The sequence below is a fragment of the Anabrus simplex genome, chromosome 13, assembly GCF_040414725.1.
Source record: "Anabrus simplex isolate iqAnaSimp1 chromosome 13, ASM4041472v1, whole genome shotgun sequence".
Lineage (NCBI taxonomy): Eukaryota > Metazoa > Arthropoda > Insecta > Orthoptera > Tettigoniidae > Anabrus > Anabrus simplex.
In genome coordinates, this window is record NC_090277.1 from 8,569,626 (window position 1) to 8,591,994 (window position 22,369).

Below are 22,369 nucleotides of genomic sequence, written 5' to 3' on the forward strand. Positions count from 1 at the left end.
AGGAGATCGATTTGGCTAAATTTTACGAGAAGAATAGAATGATAGGACACATCTTAAGACACTCAGGACTTGTTCAGTTGGTTTTTGAAGGAAGTGTAGGTGGCAAGAACGGTAGGGGTAGACCAAGGTATGAATATGACAAGCAGATTAGAGCAGATGAAGGATGCAGTAGTTTCGTAGAAATGAAAAGGTTAGCACAGGATAGGATGGCATGGAGAGCTGTATCGAACCAGTCTATGGACTGATGACTCAAACAACAACAAATTCATCAGCTCTCTTTGAATTCTATTATACTTATTTCAAGTAAACATCTCCCTCTCTGTAACACTCCAGAAACGCACACACCCTGTGTTGGTCTTAAGCTCATCTAGTCACAAAGGGCAAAGTTTATGGTTAGAATTTATTTGTGCCCTATTCTTGGTTTTAACAAACTCGGAACTTATTAACGCTTCTCCATTTGAATATACATCAGATTCTAAACATGAGTTGTGAATTATGTTTAAATTCAACTGTCTTAAACCATATTTCATTAAGTGATCCCTAATAATTATCTTAATTTAAAGGAAATTCATTATTTTCATCGTACTTAATAACTTATTATGAACCATGTAATATTTTACCATTTCAAGAGTACTACTCAAGTTGTCTTATCTTCCATTCAGGCAAAGGAAACAATTTACTTTGCGTTCTTGTTCACACCTTTTACTGCTCACCATCCCTTCAACTGGAGTTCGGTTGACTTCAAAAGGTACGTCTGTTACAAAATATTCCTTATCCTGGTAATTTTTCTTGTTTTTTTTTTAGTTTTTGTGTGGTAAAGAATTTATGTTTTGATGGGCTCTTTTGCTTGTCCAATCTTATACTTCCCCTAAATATGCTGTTCACACATGAAAGCAGTAAGGGGTAACATAGACCGTAGTGCTGGGATGGTGCAAAATAATGCTTCAGAATAAGTGATGACACTGTGCTGAACTAATAAACGAAGGGAGGACATGATAAATCAATTATAACTTCTTACTGTGAAATGGAAATAAATAACTATGCCTGTTTTCTTTCTTTACTACTGCACCTAGATGGTTACCAGAGATAGATATCTTGAGAAAAGAGGTTAATGCCCCAAAATAAAAAATGAAAATATGAAGTATCATCGCCATAAGACGTTTCTGTGCCAGTGCGATGTAATGCAACTAGCCAACATTGTAGTAAATACACCGACATGAAGCTGACACCTTCAAATAGCATTGGACCAAGCCATAAGTGAACTGAGTCACTCGGCCCAGCATGAACAACAGTACATCACAAGAAAAGTAATATCAGAAAACTGAAAACTGAACTTGAGCTACAATGGTGGAAACAGTTGCACAAAACATGCGGTGGAGGATGATATAAAGGCACTATACAAGTCTGCATCAGGTGGTATTGATGAAAACATAATGAAATAAATACACAACTTCTGGATGACCCTCTTCAACAAGTGTATCCATCTTGAATGCTTCTCTATTGCTTATTTTTTAACCAACTATATTTTATCTTTACATTTCTTTCGTTTCTTGTATTTATCTGCCCTTCTTCTTACCCTACATCTCATACATAAAGAGTGAAGTACTGTGAAAGTGGCCCCTCGATGAGTACTGATACCCACCTTCCTGATGAAGCTCAGCACAAACCGGCTCGTCGAAGGCTGGAACGAGAGGGATGTGGAATTGGGTTTGGCAAGGAGAAAGAATGTGGCAGTGTATGAAGATGTGAAGATTGTCATCGTCCTTTTGTTTTGCCTTCGTCCTCATCTCCCCACACTGAACTGTGATTACATTCATCCTATCATGTGTTCATTCTCTTATGACACTTCTTTGTTCCTCTCCAATAACTATTTCACTCTTTGTGTTTGCGCAATGTTCCTAAACGTTTTACCTCCTGTATTTTATATTTATCCTATATTTCCTCTCTACCTACCCTGCTTCCTCCTTTATGACTGATGACCTGTCAAGATAGTCCCAGACTGAGTGTTAATGCCCACCTTCATGCTGACGATGGGGAGGAGAACTCATCGCGGACTTAGAAGAGATCGATGTAGAACTGGGATTGATAAACTCTCCTATGATGTGTTCCTCTGTCCCTCTCTGTACGAGTTGATATGACAATTGTTTGTTCCTTTCCAATGCTTATTCTGACATTTGTGATTGCCGTAGATTTGATTCAAGACAAACCATCACCTGACCGCTTTTGATATACCTGTAGACTCCCAAGCAGACTCAACTGTCATCTCAAAGACAGACAGAATGCATCTGCTTGCTCTTGCAATCTGAAATAAAACCATTCATGTAATTAACCTCATCACCTTCACTGGCTCCAAATGCAAGGGAGACTTTGGGGAAATTAAATAGCAGACCGCTAAGCCAAAACTGCACCCAACACTACATTTCCTATAGCTCAATACCAATGATATGATGCATGAATTTATTGAAAAAGTGAAAATCCATAGCCTATTGCCAGTCATTCAACTGTGTCAGGAATGAAATAAGTGAAGTTGCCATCTAGCAGCGAGGATAGGAAATGTATGGGCTGCCAAAGCCTGTTGCCTCCTCTGGAGCAATTATTAATGACTGACAGATGAAATGAAATGATATTGGAATGAATGATTACAGGGAAGACTAGAATACTAAGAGAAGAGCTTAGTCCAGTAAAATTTTTACATTGATTGAATGGGATATAAACTACAGAACCCAGTGGTGAGAGACAAGCATGCTGCTGCCTGAGATATACAGGCTTTTTAACTGAAAAAGTGTCGCACAAGAATCTCAACTGAAACATGTATCAACCCACAGAATGCTTCCCACACCAAACTAGTCATTCCAAGTATCTCTCATAGACCTTGTAGATATTTCGTGCCTAATTACGTCCACATGCTATTCTTTATAAACCAAGACTGCTTTGGATCACCCCTCCACAGAATGAAAATAATTACTTCACCACTGCATGACAGCCCAAAGAAACAAGACAAACAGCTTACCACATCATGAAAGAATGTACCTTCTTTGCAAGGGAATATCCTACTATACCATACTCTCTTTGCCTATCTCAAGAGCAAACACATCAAAACTCCCAGCATTTCAAGCTTCACCCTATCAATCTTCTGTAAGATTCAAGAATAACATGACTGCACTGTAATGCACAATTCTGTAAAAACCACTGGTGTATCAACACATGTTATCCTTTCCATCTGCTAAGTTAAATATTGAAAACAAAAAACCCAAGTGATGTTTTCCATCTCCTGAAAACATAACATTATTACAATATTAAACATTTACAATATACCAGGTCATGGTTTTTGGAAAAAAAATTACTGACAAGTTGTTATCATTATAAAGGAGTAGAGATAGGTCCACCTACTCAATACCATTAGATTAATATTATATCTTATATAATTGGTACTACTTTCGACCTTGCTACATGAGGTCACCACCTGCCATGATCAATCACAAATTATTATGTCTTAAGCAAAACCTAAATCTACAACAGTGATGAAAAGTTTGCCTACACATTTAAAACTGAAACTAAAATAACACATTAAAACTGCTGTGACTTGTATTGGACTATGCATATATCCTTGTAATAACCAAATATTCTTGAGTCTTTAATTAATCTTGGAGCTGATACTCATTGTATAGTGGACCCATTTGTTCTACAAGTTATGCTTTGTTGAATAGAATATATGAGTAACAGTATATAGGTTTTTTTTTTTTTAGGGTTTGCTTTACATCGCACCTACACAGATAGGTCTTATAATAACGATGGGATAGGAAAGGCCTAGGAGTGAGAGAAAGCAGCCGTGACATTTATTAAGGTACAGCCCCCACGGTTCCCTGGTGTGAAAATGGGAAAACATAGAAAACCAACTTCAGGGCTGCCGACAATGGGGTTCGAAACCATTATCTCCCGGATACAAGCTCAAGGCTGTGCGCCCCTAAACACACGGCCAACTCGCCTGGTAAACAGTTTATACAGAACATTTAACGGGACATTCACAACCTGAATAAGTGGTAATTTCATTCAGTGTGAAGTGAATACCCCATGTTCGTCATAATTTGCGTGCACTCAGCACAGACACCTACACTAGACTGGTTGCCAGGAGGGAGCGAGGGCATGGCTATCTTTAATAATATTTAAATAATGATAATGAATAGGTGGATCTTCCTCTACTCATTGATAGTGATCAATTGTCAATACGGACCATAATGAAATTCGTAACTTTATAAGTTGTTTTCATGTTGTGCAAACACTAAGATGACGGAAATCGTTTCCGCAAGAGGCCTATGTAGTTGAGCACCATCAGGATGATAAAGGATTTAATATGCCAACTTGAAACCAGAAGGTAAGCCCTCCATAACCTGAGCTACTCTGATTGCCATTTTTCCTTACAAGAAAAAACGAAACCCCAGGCGCAACAGCCCTGAAGGGCCATGGCCTACCAAGTGACTGCTGCTCAGCCCGAAGGCTTGACAAAAGCTATAAAGCAAAGGGAGATGAACAGAAACCCACTTCTGCTTCAAAACCTAATTAATAAATTCATCTTTCAATCATGCTGTGCAAAATAAAGGATGCATAATTGTAAATTCTGCATTTACGTAATCACAAAACAAAAATTTAGTAAATTCGAAATTAGTGTACAAAAATACAGGGTTATTCACTTAAGATGTTACATGAAAATAACTTCTAAACCATTAAACATGTTGGCATTCTGTTTTCATATTCGTAAATGGTACCCAGGAGCTTCTAAAATAATGTGCTACATATTCTCATGGGGTGATAAATAACCAAGATATTGATACTAACTCCGCATTTTTAAATATAATGCCACAAATTCAAACAGCTGATTTAAAAGTTCATCTGCGTATAAGTTCAAATATGTAAGTATTTTCAAAACTGGACAGTTAGTTTTGACTAAGGTACAATCCCAGCATTTTCCTGGTGTGGAAATGGGAAAGCATGGAAAAAGTGTCTTCAGGACTGTTGCGGCTCCTTCCTTACTACTCCTAGTCCTTTCCTATCCCATCATTACCAAAAGTCCTACCTGCGTTGGTGCGACATACATCAAATTGTAAAAATAAAATTCTACAACCAAACCGTCACAACTATTCATTTCTTGCTCAACTTGCAGGGCAAATTATCTGACTATGGAAGCACACACAACCCCCCCACCCTGTCACTCCACTAACTCTATTGGCTATGTACATTCTGTACTGTCTTTACACTAGAGTCCAATGGTAATTCAGTTCCAATATAAATTTGAAAGCAACTATAAGGAATGTTCTGATATAGTTCATTCAGTTTTGTTTTCTAACCGGAAATATTCAGACAGTAAATGGAGAGCCCAGGTTTTCTCATTACACATACAAATTATGTAAATCATCCTGGAGGATAATGACAATTATGTGTAAGCCCTGTGCCTTACATATTTTAATATGCCAGATTAATCACAGATATAGACATAGATCTTTTCTCAACACACAGTGCTCACCTGAGCTGGCAGCCTCTTTAATTGCTAACACATAATATGTTGAATTCAGTAGAATTCAGTAGTAGTTTAGCCAGATTCCTTATTGATTAAACAAATTATTCAACAGGATAGCCAGGTACTCACTGGCAACTTTATCCAAAAAGTTGCAACCAGTACTGATTATGTTACAATATATACAGTATGTTTGTTGCAACAAACAGTTCTGAACTGGCTATAAACTCCTTCAAAATTATCTTAATGAGCATATGTGAATCAGAATGCTTCCAGAATTGATTGTTCATAATGTTTTGTTGGAATTAGCAAATGGCAACTGTGAACTATATCAAAGTCATCTATGAACTGTTGCAAAACTTTTAACAACTGATGACAGAAGACCTCACTATTCCAATGAGAAGTATTCTTTGTAGTCACACCACTTACTGGTCAACTTGCAGGCCAAATGATCTGACTGTGTAGACACAAACTCCCCCTCCGAAATGGTGCTGAACATACTTAGAACAGCTTGAATTCAGATCAAAAATTGGATGTATGGCTTTTCAGGCGTTTGCTCTATTAACCAGCATTTCGTCTTAGGTCTGACACTAGACTCGTCAGAGTCTGACGAGTCTAGTGTCAGACCCTACCCACTGATGCTGGGGTGTATGCAGGTGAACTTATCAGAAGCCTCTTATGTGGATGTATGGCTTTTCAGGCGTTTGCTCTATTAACCAGCAAATGCCTGAAAAGCCATACATCCAATTTTTGATCTGATTTTTTATATGCTCTATTGGTGGAAAAATATCTAATTCCCTTCATGGGAATTTAGTATTACCATACAGCTTGAATTCAGAACACACAGTTCAGAACCAGTTCTGAATCCCTGTTGGAACAGCATAGAACTGTGCATGAGCAGGCTCTTCAGAATCAATTTAGTACCATGTTGGATCAAATTTGCATATATTATCACTAAAAACTGTAGCTGGGTAGTATTTAATGTAGACAATCTAAAGTCAGCAGAAAAACAGAATTATCTGCTGCTGTTCTTTTGTACTTAAATACAAAATGAACAATAAAGCTTACCTTATTTTCTATCATGTACTGTTCGATAATTATGTTCCTTATGGAGATATAGAAGACTGAGACTCCAACTTTATTAGCAATATGTTCAAAGCTTTCTTATATGATCAGCAAGCCGATCTATCGGCTCAAGTGGTATTGCTGAAAACACTCAGCATGCCGATCAATTGGGAACATGCATCATTTTCAAAAATATTTTTTTTGAAAAGTACACCAATGAAATAGTACGTAAACGTATTACATTGTGGTATGTTGCCTTGTTTTCTACCATTAAAAAAATATTTAATAGTGCCTTTCCGCAAGGCGAGTGAAACGGCCTCTGACGTAAGCGGCGCGCTGTGACGTCACGATCCCGTATCGCATGGAGCTCTACCAGCCGTTGTGCATCAGCCGTTGCTAAAGCCGATTGTTTATTATTCATGATCGCGAATAACTTCAGAATGACAGAAGAAAGGTTCAAAACAGCACAATCAGACAATCTATCATGTGTAGATGTCATCATTCTTGAAAAATAGTGACTTTTGTGGCCGCAGAATTTCGCGGATAAAAAGCAAGTTTGTAAGTGGCATCTTTTATATACGTGCAATGTACTGCAACCCATAGTATTAGGATAACAACTGAACCTGGATAGATATCACATCACTTTCAACATTTCCTTCTAGACTGATTCCCCTATTAAAGAATAACATTACATTTTCGGGCTTTCAGCATTAGTAAAGTAAGAAATCGGATTTCAGCACTAACACAAACATATAGGTAGCATTATAGTACTAGTCCGCTTCTGTGGTGTAGTGGTTAATGTGTGCCATTCCCGGAGGCCCGGTTTCGATTACCGGCTCTGCCATGAAAGTTGAAAACAAATAGTACGAGGGCTGAAACGGGGTCTACTCAGCCTCGGGAGGTCAACTGAGTAGAAGGGTTTCGAATCCCACCTCAGCCATCCTCGAAGTGGTTTTTCGTATTTTCCTACTTCTCCTCCAGGCACCTAAGGCCACGGCCGTTTCCTTCCCTCTTCCTTGTCTATCCCTTCCGATCCTCCCATCCTCCAACAAGGCCCCTGTTGAACATAACAGGTGAGGCCTCCTGGGCGAGGTAATGGCCCTCCTCACCAGCTGCATCACCATACTCAAAGTCTCACGTTCCAGGACACTGCCCTTGAAGTGGTAGAGGTGAAATCCCTCGCTGAGTCCGAGAGAAAACCAACCCTGAAGGATAAACTGATTAAGAAAGAAAGAAAGAAGGAAAGAAAGAAAGATCATAGTACTATAGGGCTATAATCTATCATTCCCAAAAAAATATATATTTATGGTTGGGACAACTGGCCTACCCACTTCCGGGGCCCATGAAAGAGAATTAAATATCTTTGTGGAGGGAAAAAGTTAAACATGATAAAGGTAAATATGACTTCATCTAGTTTTCACAAGTCGGGCTGAGTGGTTCAGACTGTTGTGCTGGCCTTCTGACCCCAACTTGGCAGGTTCGATCCTGGTTCAGTCCGGTGGTAGTTGAAGGTGCTCAAATACGTCAGCCTCGTGTCGGTAGATTTACTGGCACGTAAAATAACTCCTGCAGGACTAAATTCCTGCACATCGGCGTCTCCGAAAATCGTAGAAGTAGCTAGCGGGGCGTGAAGCCAATAACATTAATTACATTTGGCTTTTAACAAGCTGAGCATATCAGGAAAGAAAAGTGTCCTGGTGACATTTTAGTCGTTCAATACAGGAATGTCTTTGGGTGCTGTGACTTTAATTTTTTTTTCTGTTTGCTTTACGTCACACCGTCACATAATGGCGACGATGGGACAGGAAAGGCCTAGGAATGGGAACAAAGCGGCCGTGGCCTTAGGTACAGCCTCAACATTTGCCTGGTGTGAAAATGGGAAACCACGGAAAAACATCTTCAGGGCTGCCGGCAGTGGGGTTCAAAACCCACTATCTCCCGGATGCGAGCTCACAGCTGCGCGCTCCTAACCGCACGGCCAACTCGCGCGGTATTTTTACCCTTCGGTTTATTGACTTGGCTTGTATAACCTAAAACATAGGCTAAGTTGGATTATATTTTAAACACCTACATCACTATTTTCACCTGTGTGCAATTATGTTATTTATTTCATTAATATTATGATAATTATTATAATTGAGCATTGTTAACTTATAAGACTCCAACAGACAAGCATTGGTTTTGTGTAGAGTTATACATTTGTTAAATTCACGTCGTTTCCTTTCATGATGTACACGCCTATTCTTTGCTACATTATAGGGTATTTAGATATAGCCTAAATTTCTTTACCAATTAAGCTCTTCAATAAAGACATACATAACTGTCCCATGCCAAGATATATTGGTAGAATTAGAGCTGTCAAAATGGTTCATAACCCCTTTGATTTATTATCTTGACATGGATCACCCAAAACATAGGTTAGGTTTGGAGAATACTTTAATAATCAGCATTATTTAATGCACCGTTTATTACTTTCATATTCCAAGATGTAATTGAAGCATTTAAATAAAGCATCATACATTAAAATTTAAAGTTTTACCACTAGAACAGCTGACATGGAAAAGTGATTTGAAAATTCAAACAAATTCATCTTACGTTAAAATTTTCAAAAAAATAAACTGTAGACTTTTCCGATATATCACCAGCATTTCTCCAGCTCGCCAAAATCCATTTCTCCCTAGTTTTAGCGTCTTTGGAACGTTTATAAACAATTTGTTTGGGATGGTATGCGATGTGCTATTGCACATCGGAACTCTACACCATTTATAAGTTTTCTGCCTCACTGTCTGCACAGGATTCATTTTAAGTCTAAAATATACCACTCAGATTATTATCCAATGTATAGACCTCGAATTTAACCATACTAGACACCAACGTAAAGTAGAAATACGCGAAGTGTATCCTGCTTCTCACAGCACACTGCGTGTTATTTCGTCTGCTAATTCAGTCAACCTGTACGATGACGTCAGGCCAATGAGATCGCGTACTTGCGTGACGTGACATTTTCGTAGATTTTTATCATGTTTGGAGTTATTATTTGTACATTCTGATCACATTTTTGAATTCTGCATGCAATTTTGTATCAGATTAGCATATTTTTAATTAAAACCCCGGATCATGCATGTTCCCTATTGGCTCTGTGTTCAGATGGCTGTATTAGTACTTTAATGGACTCCCAGATGTCAGCAAGTGAAAGCAATAGTAGCTTTTGGATTTGGTTTACACTTTTCTTGAAAGAAAGAGACACTAAGCTAATCTGAAACAAATCAAATAATCAAACCGCGCATGTTTACGGCATGGTGAGTTGAAGTGTGCTGCTTGTGAGTATAGTCTTATTTAAGCTTCAAAATACATATTTTCCTCATTATATTGTTTACATTTACTTAATGGTTTATTGTTTGTCATATTTTGTTGATACCCAACATTTATCGGTGTTCTGAAGTGAAGTTTCGTGTTATTAGATTTTTGTGGTGGGAGTAGGCCTGATTTTTTAATGGCGGGGCAAAGTTCTAAGCTAAATAATTCCAAAGTCTTCGATTAATTAGATGATTTAGATGATGACAGTGACTATATAGCCGAGAGTGATTCAGATTTTATAGACAGTACTGATAGTGCTCCAAAAATAAACCCCAATAAATGCTCACAGTATATCTGAGAGTGATGGCGATGATGAAGACTACAGGGAGATTCTGCTGCCTGAAAATCTTCTCCTCCAAATTCAAAATCATGAATTATCTGGGCCCAAACACATGCCATCTCCTGAGACTCCTCCAATAGCCTACTACATTTTGTTTTTCACAGACTTTTTTGTACCACTTATGGTGGCAGAATCTAGGCCTAATCGATATGCCCAGCAATTCATCATAAATAAGAGAGACAATGCTCCCAACTCTCTAAAGAACTGGGTCAGGATCACAATGTCTGAAATGAAAGGATTTACAGCATGTCTTCTTAACATGGGTATCAACAGAAATCTAACCACTGTCTCTGACTGGTCTTAATTACCTCCTCAGTTCAACCTATGGTTCCTAAAATGTTTACTAAACATAGCTTCTCTCACTTACTGCAGTTCCTTCATCTTGTAAACAATGAGGGATTGCCAGGGCCAGGACAAACAGGATATGATCCCTGTGCAAAGTATCAGCCAGTAGTGGATCTTGCCAACAGGGTATTTAGACACCATATCACGAGATTAGCATTGATCAGTTTCTTGCAGGAACTAAAAATAAAACCATAACATAACACCATCACCACTGGGGGATCAAATTTAGGATGTTGTGTGATTCTGTTTTCAATTACTGCCTGGGTTTCTTTTTACCTACAGGGGTGCCAGATCTCAAGAAGACAGGTACAATATTATGAAAGATGGCTTGGGACACATCATTGTGAAAAAGCTCCTAGTCATGGGTGATTACCATGTTTTTGTTGACAAATATTTCATGTCTGTACCACTTGTGCACCATCTCTACCTTCTCAGTACATATATAACAGGAACTGTTAGGCAAAATAGGAAATATCTGCCTCACAATTTTAAAAATAAATTTTCTGTTGGGCACAAACAGTATATTAGGTCAGGTCCAATGTTAGCATGTGCAATCCAAGAAAAGAAGTCCCAGAAGAACCCAGTCGTTCTCCTATCTCGTGCAATAGACCAAGAACAGGAAATTCCAGCAACCCACAACAGTGCGAGCAGGAATTCTAAACCAGCATTAACAACAGCCTATAATGAATTCTTGGGCGATGTTATACAGTTATCTTCATTAGAGGCAGACTGAACGGTACCAGAAGAAGGTGGCTTACAATATCATTCTAGAATGGTACTGAAGAGCTATATTCTTTAGGCCTATTAGGAAAACAGTAAGGGATCAGAGAAAATAATATCTAGATTGCACTATACAGTATCAAAGATTGAGAGCCCAGGGGAGGAGTGTGCCATCCATGATCAAAGAGGACCAAAGGGGGTGAGGAAGCTTCCTGAGAAGAAGGAGTCCAACTGTGTTGTATGCAGCACTAAGGAAAAGAGACGAGGGCCAGAACAGTATGTACTAGGTGTAACAAAGGTCTGCATGGAGAGTGTTTTCCAAAAGGTACGTGTACAGTTCTTTACGTCCGGTGCTATAACTAATGTCTAAATAAGAATACAAATACAAAATTATATCAAGTTTTACAGAATTAACTGCTATTCTTTTCGGAATGGCTGATCAACAATATCACTAAACAACAGATTCTTCTTTTAGTATTTGAAAAAAGATTTTTATTTTTTGTAATATATTTTCAAAATTATTTGGAGTAAAAATATGCCATGAACAATAATTTTAGGAATTTTTTTTCCCCCTAAAACTATATTGAATTGTGTACTATTGCGATTGTTTCAATGCCATATCTCTGGATTTCTTTATACGGCCAATTTTTACATTTTAACATGGATAATCATAAAAAATGGCCTGAGTGTTTTGGACATGACGGGTGAAAATAGTCTGAGAGCAAAAGGGTTAAATACCAAAGGAACAATAAAGCTTACCTTATTTGCTATCACGTACCGTTCGATGTTAAGTTCCTTATAGAGATATACAAGGCTGAGACTCCAACTATACTGGCAATATGTTCAAAGCTTTGGACACAGTTTAAAACGTAAGAAACTGCAATTAACTGATAAAGCAAATCTTAAGAGAAACAGCACAATCCACAGAACAAACCTGGGTCAGCTGCCGCAATATGTCCGACATTCACAATACAATACAATACAAATTAACATGAACATTAAATAACAAGCCAGCCACTTCGAAAGTAAACCATTAATAGTGAATAGTGCTCCTCACAACTGTATAACCAGTGCGTTCCTCGATTGCATACATACACGCCGGTATAAATCACTTATCTCCAGCTAACTACTGTACATGGATATAAGTCAGTTGTCATCTGGGAAAACCAAGACCAACCATTACACTCAGACCATAGAGCAGAAAATACATGACATGCGTAGCTTCCGGGAGATGGGAGACAAATGGGAATCAGTAGCGTACACCGCCAGTACCACTATGCTCACTCGCTGTCTAGCAAACCGTACAAGTTTACCGTTACACTTATTTTTTGTTGTCAATATTGTGTTTGCAGCTTCGATAATTAGATATTGCGATTGATGATCTTTGAAAGACTTATTTCTTTGAAGAACCATATCTTTCTTCCATCTAATGGCAGACGTACAAACTATGCGTCGTCGCGATACTGCGCAGTTGCGTGTCGAAAGCCTATGTGTTATATTTATGTGACACTTCTCAATTCGTGTCCATTGCTTCGCCCAGAGGTGTGAAGTCATCATCGATACCTTCTTCTTTCACTTCACGAATGCAGGGCACCTCTAAAATACTTCACCTCGAATACTGCTTCGTCCGCCTCTCTGGTGCAATTAAATGCCACCCCCAGAGACACGGCTCTGTCACAAAATTTGAAAACAGTTACCGCTACCTACAGGAACTGCAACAGGATCTACTCAGCCTCGGGAGCTCATTTGAGTAGAGGGGATTCGATTCGCACATCAGCCATTTCTCGAAGTGGTTTTCCGTTTTTCCGCACTTCGTCTGAAGGACGCGGCCATTTTCTCCCCTCTTCCTTCTCTATCAATTCCCATCATCTACAAGGCCCCTGGTCAATATAGCAGGTACCGTATGCCGCCACCTATCCAGTCGTTAGCGCCGATTTCGGGAAAAAATTATGGTAGGTGGGGCATGATTAACATGAACGCAGGCATGTGGATTAACTGTTAATGCAAACATTCATATTATACAAAAAACAATATTCACAACTTAAGAGACAAACAGACCAATAATACAACTTGTTCCTCAAATAGATTTTTGAACGAATCTTATGAACGGAGTTTTCAATAATATTCATAAGTAAGCAGAAAAATACAACTTGGTTCATAGGTACATACAAAGGACGTCTTATGTACGGAGCTATCAAAAATAATCATAAGTGAACAGAAAAGGACTTCTCTCACAAATACGTTTTGTGATTTTTTCATTTCATGATATGAAGTGTGTAGAACTCCATCACCGGATGCATTGTCGTAACCGTCTCCATAGCGGAAATGCAGTTCTCTGAAGGAATGTCCGTTTTCCGACCTCATTTCTTCTTAAAAAGTCAGCCGCCACCTTCTCCGGTTCTAACGCCTTAGCAGATTCCTTGTGTACATGCAGATGGCCCGGTGAATTAATTCTCTGCTCTCCATTAGTTGTACGCAAAGAAGTCTGAAGCTTTTTAAGGCCTGAGAAGGACCTCTCAGCAGGTGACGTTGTCACGGGAATTGTCATCAATATTTAAAAACGTTGAACTGTTCTGGAAACAAATCATTAAAATGAGCAACTTCTTGAAATTTCCTGTAACAATTATACTTCCTTCATTCGGCAGCAACTCTTCAAACATTCCTCTCTGAAGCAAAGAACGATTAGAGTCCACATTATCGTTATGGAACTGTTAAATTGCGAGTTTGTTTGCATCACTACCAAGTAGAACCTCCTCGACTTCAAGCAAGAAATTGTAAGTTGTGTCAAAACGAGAAGCAAATCATTTGATAGTGTTGTCTAAAACCGCACAGAATAGACACCTGCACTCTGTTAAACTGAATCAAACTGCTCTGGTGAATTTTGTTATAATCAGAATCGTCATACCGGTTGGGAATTTCTTCTTTCTAGGCAGAGTGGGTGAATGAAATTCTGTAACTTCGATGTCCTTTCAAGGATTTCGACACACACCTTTATTTTTACACTGTTCAAAATAAATTCTCGATTGATCGTACGACATGGTTCGTGATTGTGTGGTGCACTTAATAAAGTTACTACCATTCCTAAATAAATGTGTTGAACATGCCTTCCACGAATTCCTTCACTTCAGGCCGCGTTGTGTTTCACACTTAGGATATGTATATTTCCATATAACTCGCTATTCTGCAACTCTTTTGACTGTACGTGGATGACATGTCAATTGCACTGATTACTTCTACGGAAAATCCATGGAGTCCATGAACAGTAAATGTAGCTGCCGTAGAGTTGGTTAATTCATCACTCACCGGGCGAGTTGGCCGTGCGCGTAGAGGCGCGCGGCTGTGAGCTTGCATCCGGGAGATAGTAGGTTCGAATCCCACTATCGGCAGCCCTGAAGATGGTTTTCCGTGGTTTCCCATTTTCACACCAGGCAAATGCTGGGGCTGTACCTTAGTTAAGGCCACGGCCGCTTCCTTCCACCTCCTAGGCCTTTCCCATCCCATCGTCGCCATAAGACCTATCTGTGTCGGTGCGACGTAAAGCCCCTAGCAAAAAAAAATCATCACTCAACCGGTATTTCTTGAGATATACCCCACGCTGTCTCGCTACAGGGGTTCATAACCCGGGAGCGCGGTTTGGTTACCGCGGAGCACTTCGCTGAGTCCTGGCACTGCTTCCACTTCTACCAGGATTTTGAACGATCATAACCTCACAGCTGCCATCTTTATGGTGATTTAGCCACGTACAGGCTGTGATCCCGACGTCGTCTTGAGTAATAAGGCAATGGGGATTCTCGCTACGCCACCTTGAGTAGTAGGAAAATATGGATTCGCTTAAAAGAGCAAGCCGAACCTTACTTTTACGATTAGATACCCTTTCTGACGTCAACTTGTGTAGTAGAGCAATGGGGATTGGCCGATTTTTCCGACGCTATTTTGAGTAGTAGGGCAATAGGGGATTCACATTAGAGAGTATGTCTAACCCAATGGGTGGGGCCTAACTATATAGGACCCTGTTTTACGGTCATATGCCCTTCCCTTCGCCATTTTGGAGAGGTCCTAACTACACAGGGTACAGTTTTATGGTCAGATGACCTTCTCGTTACCATTTTTATTCCCCCACCAGAGGGGGCACATATGACATAATCTAGTTTTGCTGCGAGATGTCCTTCCTGACGTCATCTTGGAGGGGCCTAACTACACAGAGCCCAAGTTTTACTGACAGCTGCCCCTCACCGACGGCATTTTGGAGGGTCTAACTACACAGGGTCCAGTTTTACGGTCAGACGCACTTCCCGTCACCATTTACTACACCGTCGCTATCTTCGCGCAGTTTTGCGGTAGATGCCCTTACCTCCTTACAGATGTGATTTTGGAGGGTTTAACTATACAGCCGCCATCGTGGGTCCAGCTTTATGGTCAGATGTTCTTCCGTCCTCCTCAACTGGCCTACTCCCCATTTGGAGTTGTTACAGAGCTATGACGTAATAAGCGCGGGCGATTTACACATTCCGTTTTAACATGCAGCCATTATGTCGACATGGTTATGCATGTTTAGACTTGTTCCTTATCAAGGTTACTCTCTGGTAAACTCAAGCCTTTATAGATAGTATAAGTGTGAGTTTTCTTTAGTCTCTGAGATACAGTGATAGAGAGTAGAGCGCATTATTCCATCATGACGAGAACATTAATAGCTGATGTACAAGGCTTCAAAGTAAACGGCAATAAATTTGTATTCAAAGAGGTGGCTCTGTTGGAATGCAATGTGCTGTGGGCGCCAAAATTCGTCAGTTTAGTACCTAGCCCATCTTTCCCTTACTGCTTGCAAACAGATGAAGACAAAAAGCAGACTAAATAGATAAAAAAAATGTAGGACTGCAGTGGGAAGAAAAGGAATACATTATCGCTTTCTACCTTTGATTATGAATGCACATGTGTCAAGAGCAGATCTTGTATTTTTAAGGCTTGTGAAAAGAAGGTATGGTTGCGTGAGAATGTACCACCAACACGTGAAATTATCGACATGCATGAATTACGATGTCCATCATTTAAGACTCTTCCCAAGGAGCATAGCGGAGAAACAATTAAACAGTCTTTACGACATGTGAGTATGCTTTTTGATTGGTTGTGTTGCAGTGCATGCCGGGAGGAAAACAACATTTGTAAATTGAATTATCGAAATGACGTTAGTGTGAAAGAAACATTTGTACAGTAAAGATATGGCGCCATTTCTGTCTGATACTAAGTATAACGCAGTTGAAAAGGCAAAAACGAAACACTTTTACTGAAGAAGAGTTGAATGCATTAACAAAGGCAATGTAGATGCGAATGTTGTAAAGAAGGTCTGTGATAAGGTGCCTCGTGAGTGGATTCAAGATCCAATTTTGTCAGTACTTCAAACGTATAGTTTACATCATGAACAAGTGAGTTTAGCTAAAACTAACGAGTTGTCTTCGCTTGTAAACAGTTATCATGGCTGCGAAAAGAGTAAGCAAGTTGTCGCAGAAAATTTGAAGAAACGTTCTGGGAGAAAGGTGAAGAGTCATGCTGGACATGGACTCACCAATGCGGAGATTGATCTTCTTCCTTTTGAGCTTCATCTCTCTATTTACCACTACTGCGGCCCTGGAACATGAACTGACACCCGCATGGCATGTGGTGATCCTGGTATTAAAATGATAGATGTTGCCTTCAAATGGCATGACATTACTTATCATCAAAACAATCCTGAACTAAGACGTGTAGCTGATGAAAATCTGCTTCGTAAAGCTATTCAGCTTGTGTGGTCACTTAATGCTTCAGTTGCTGAGAAGATAGCAGCACTGGACGTTGCCGGTGCGACGGAAGGAAAACTGTTACTGGGTAGTAGCATTAAACAGCGAAGAAAGTAAAATGAACTGTGTAAGAAAGGAAGGAAAGATTTACTTGATGAAAGGAAATATATATATTCTAAAATAAATACGATTTGTGAAACATATTGCAGGTGTTATTTAATTCTTTAAATATTATTCGCACATTATAGCACGTCATGAATTTCCTAGTAGTAATAATGTTGACTTGCAAGATTACTCTTGTCTTATGACGTAGAAAGAACGTGACATAGAGGTTTGAGAATAAAAAAATGCAAGATTTAAAGTGCATTCCTTTTACTAATCCATGAAATGCATATGTTATTAAAGCCAAGCCATTTGACATACAATTTATTTCCACAATGTCGAATAACATGTTCGATTATATAGTGATCAGGATATGTTATTTTCTGCAGTTCTTCGATGTAGAATCCTCCTTCAATAGGCTGTCCTCTGAGATCGCGAAGTAAATATGTAATCGGATTAGAAAACTTAACACTCCTGATTTTGAAAAATTTGTGATCCAGTTAGGGGTGTATTATTTTGCAAAGATGGAATTGTGTTTGCTGATGCAACGAAACCACGTTTTTAAAGCATGGCGGCGCGGATCAGCCGTTTAGATTACAAGGTGAATAGCACCTAAGTGTGGTGTATTCCTTGTAGTAAGCCGTGGCTTTGCCCCGATAGTGCGATGAGGTGTATCGTTGTAGGTTGACACGAGTCTAGGTAGCAGTTCAATCCAACTATATGAAACTTGAGCTGTAAATTCTCGCCACATCATTGTTTTGAGCGTACGATTAAAGCGTTCAACAACACTTGACTTGAAACTGCTGTACGTAGAGTAGTGATGAATGCTACGGTAAGTAACTTGAGGTAAGGAGAAAAATTCGTGTTGTAAAACTCTTTACCTTGATCGGTTTGAAGAAGCCTTGGGCAACGTTTTGATTGTTCAACAATATGTTTAAATGCTTCTTTGATTTGAGCTGCTGTCTTAGAGCACACAGGTTTCGCAAAAGCAAACTTAGGGTACAAATCGATGACAGTAAGTAGATACTTATACCCTTTATGGCTAGAGGAATAAGGAATCATTTCTACTAAGCCTGCGTCTGCGACTCGTGTGGAATTCTTATCCTTACAGCCGAGGTCTTATCTTGACGAGCCTTTACTGAATAATACCCGCATGTCGTAATTCTCTCCCTATAGCTAGAATTTCCTATTCGTGACCTGTGTGACAAGCACCTTGCGAAACTCTTAGTATTTTTAATCGTCCAACGAGTAAGTTAGGGTCATTCCAATATCATACGTCTACATACGGTAACAAAGGTTTGTAGATAATATTAAGACAACGTGCAGTTGGTTGATGTAACGGAAACAGCTTAGAAATAAACTCTCGATACTTCTGACACTCATTTGTATTTACAGATTCTGTCCTCTTTTAATTACATCGTGTTGCGTCACTAGCAAAGAGTACTGCTTTATATTTTTAAGATTATCTTGTAAAATTATATCCTTTCAAGTATTCGTGAGAAAAGAAGCTCTAAGGGTCGTTTGGTGGGTTTATGGATAACACCTTTTACGATGAGTCTGTTGCTATTAATCTCAACATTTGCATTGCCTATCCAGAAACTGTCGTCTTCATAGCGCTTACCGTATGTTGTGTAAATTTGTCCTGCAAAGAGTTTATCTATATAAGGAGAAAATAGAGATCCATACGTATTTCGAATAAAAGTCTTAAACTGATTACGATATTCTGGCGTGATTATAAGCCCAGAAAAGGAAGGTAGATCTTGTGTTGATGTAGTAGGTGCTTCAGCAATAACATCTGACGTTAAAAATTTAACACGCTTAGATCGTGAAGTATCGTTAAGTTTTTCTTCCTCGTCCACTTCTTCATCTCTATCTTGCTTTTCCTCTTCCTGGTCCCGTTTCTCTTCTTCTTTATGCTTTTCTTGTTTATGCTACTATTCTTCTTCATGATTTTCTTCTCCATGCTTCTATTTATCATATGATGTTTCCATAGAAACACAACTTGTAGTAGACGGGGACAATGAAGTAGAATTAATACTTTTTTCAATGGTGTACCTAGCAGCGTTTTAAAAAACAAATCAGTGTCTACTTGAATACGTTTAAGCTCTTTAAATTTCCGTCGAATATTGTTTCGAGCACGGATTATATGTTCTGTAAACTCTTTGCGGGATATTGACATGATGGTGGTTTTTTATCAAGTGGTGACTAACTCCGTGTTGGTGAATAGAAAAAATGATCCGAATCCAATAGATTTCGTTCATACTGAACATCAATTTCTTTATCAATATCTAAAAAAGCCGTAACGATGTGATGGCCAACATGTAGCACACATGTCATTGAATGTCATATCAGTGTTAACATGATCATCATACACATGACGCATGTTGCGCTCTTCTTGCCGAATAAGCACAATAATATCTGCATTGTAGCGTATCAACTGCTTAGGCACACGAGAATAGAGTTGACATAAATAGATGCAATCTACATAATCATATCGCCCCATACTAAAGTATGCACGAATAGCGTTTTGCCTTTCTGTTGCGACATCGTCAATGATCATAAGAGAATTGGAAATCACATTATCCAGTCATGGTACATGCTCACGTGAATTAAATTCAAAATATTTTAATCCATTTTCAACCAGATCGTGCATTATAATTTGTAAAATAGTATATAGCGGTTGATAGAGCGATTTGGAGAAAACGTAAATATTCTCGAAGCGTATGCCATTTCGAGTGGTAATTAGTTTAAGTGATTTGTCTTCCCACGTCCCGATGGGCCAGATATAATACATCGAATAGTAAAAAAAGAACTAATTAAGAAATGTGGAACTGTGTTACAAACAGGTAGTGTGTCTTGCTGCGTTATACTCTTCATGGTAACGGAATAATAAAGTAGGCAATTATAATATATATAAAACAACAACAGGTCATAATTAGCTCTTGACGAGTAAAGCCGTGTATAGAATGTTGAAGCAACGATATCCAAACAATATGAAGCAGGAAACAAAAACTGGTGGATGGAAAGATGTTTTAGAAGCTACTCGTGGGGAATACAATACGCGTGTAGTTATATTAAGGCAAGAGGGAGAATTTCTCCAAAGTTCAAAGCAATGTCTTGTAAACGTGAACGATTTGTTCTCGTACCTAAACGAGGAGTATTTCTTTCTGCGCCGTTTGCTGGACGAGCAGCTTTACGGGCTTTGCTCGGTGGTGCCAGTGCTCTTGCAGGAACTGACAAGGCTGAGAAGAAGCGAAGCAACAGTTGAAGGAGAGTGAATGTCATAACAAGACAACGGAGGCGATTGCATTACGAACAAAGGCGTACACATGAAGCTAGCGCCATACAAAAATGGCTTGAGATCTACATATATCCAAAAATCATCTACTGGATGCACTGCCACATCGAGCTCTAACCCACGAAGAAGTTTTTACGTTTGCTAAATAGTGGGAATTTATTATTTTCGAGGTGTGTATATGCGCGATCAACTACCAGCACGTCCACGGGAACGTAATTAACTTGGACATCAGTCGCGGACCTGCAACTCATTACGCTGCCTACGTAAAATCGTAAATCTAAAGTATGGTCTTTCGATAGCTATGGTGACTTACCTCCTCCTTTTGAGCTCATACGTTATTTCGGAATCTTTGCAGAAGGCGATTATGTCTTATGTTCTTGTATCAAACCCAGAGAGAAGACGAAGAGCATCAGTGTGCACGCGATGACCAACGGTGTAAGAACGTTCGTTGTACGCGGAAGAGGACCTGAAACAACCCTCTACTTTAATCCCCCGATCGAACTCGGTTATCAGCCACATAGTCTTGGACTTGTGCCGTTTGAAAGCTGCAATAACATCTATAATGTGCGTGATGGCGTAAACAAGTTCTCTTACGATGAGTATGTGCTAACGCTACCATCAGGCAGTTATTCAGTAGAAGATATCCATGACTACATTGAAAGTACGTTAACTGAACAGTTTAGTGAAGTGAGTTTTAGTAATAATAATTACAGGTTCTCAACTGATGTGTGCAACATGACACATAAATATGTTTTTGCGTCATCATTCAAGATTGACTTCAAATCCCAACCTGATTCGATTGGACCATTGCTAGGACTTTCACCAAGGGAGCTCATTCCGAACGTACGTTACGACTCTGAACAACCTCTAACACTCTTCATTGATCATCATGTAAACATTACCTGTAATATTATTACAGACTTGAATAGTAATCAACAACCTTCGCACGTCCTGCACGACTTTATTATTACAGAGAATAGTAGTTATACGATTTGTGATATACCGTCAGTAGTTCTTTATCATCATGTGTCTGTAAAACACATTAGTAACATCACCCTTAGGCTTGTTAATAAATACAATCAGCTTATGAATTTAGATCGACACATGTACTTAGCTTACGAACTTAATCTTAAACCAGTATGAAAAATCTATAAAACACGGTGTGCATTCCTTAGACATACTACATGCTTGCGAAGACTCAACGAGTTAACAGATGCCCATAAGCGATACTCCAAGATGTATATTATACTGGAAGAAATTATAGACATTGTGGACGTCGTAGAAACTCCTGCAAGTGTCGTTCTAAGTGAGTTTCATTTTTATCAAACTATTACGTTTGGACTCAATAACAATGATGAAATTTGCTTTATCATTAATTAGAAAGATGTATACAACCTACCACAAGATAGCTACCTCAATATCGAAAGACGCATAGATAAGGCATATGGAAGTGTACCAAGCACATCTCAACTAAACAACCATGGTCTAGTTTTTCTCTTTTCTGAAGCGCGTTATAAATTAAATAATGAAATAGATAGATCGAAGTATGTTGGAATTACAAGTGCAATGAAACTACATCCTTCTTACAGTGATGAGGAAATTAATCCCTCACGGTTGGCAGGATGGTTTCCGAAAGCTAATAACAACTGGATGATTAATCAGGACGGTACATTTTCTTGAATGTTACCGTTAAATCATATTCTGGGTTTCGCAGATCATTTCAGACGTATTATAATCAGCGCAAAACAAGAGCTAATTCTGATCCGTGATCGAAGTGATTACAATTCTCTTAAAGCACCAGAAACACCAGTAGACTCGAAAATTACATTCTTCGCATATTGTAGACGGTTCCACATGTAACA

General features: G+C 39.0%; 1 protein-coding gene across 5 annotated transcripts in view; it reads right to left on the reverse strand.

Annotated features, from left to right (window-relative positions):
• LOC136884904 (uncharacterized) overlaps positions 1-22,369 on the reverse strand; it is a 293,707-nt gene that overhangs the window by 141,154 nt on the left and 130,184 nt on the right. Inside the window, exon 1 of one of the 5 annotated variants that reach the window (XM_068229992.1) lies at positions 12,096-12,274. The exons of the other annotated variants lie outside the window; for them this stretch is intronic. The gene's annotated coding sequence lies outside the window, so the exon portion shown is untranslated. Of the gene's footprint in view, positions 1-12,095; positions 12,275-22,369 lie in introns of those variants that run through there. 5 annotated transcript variants of the gene reach the window in all.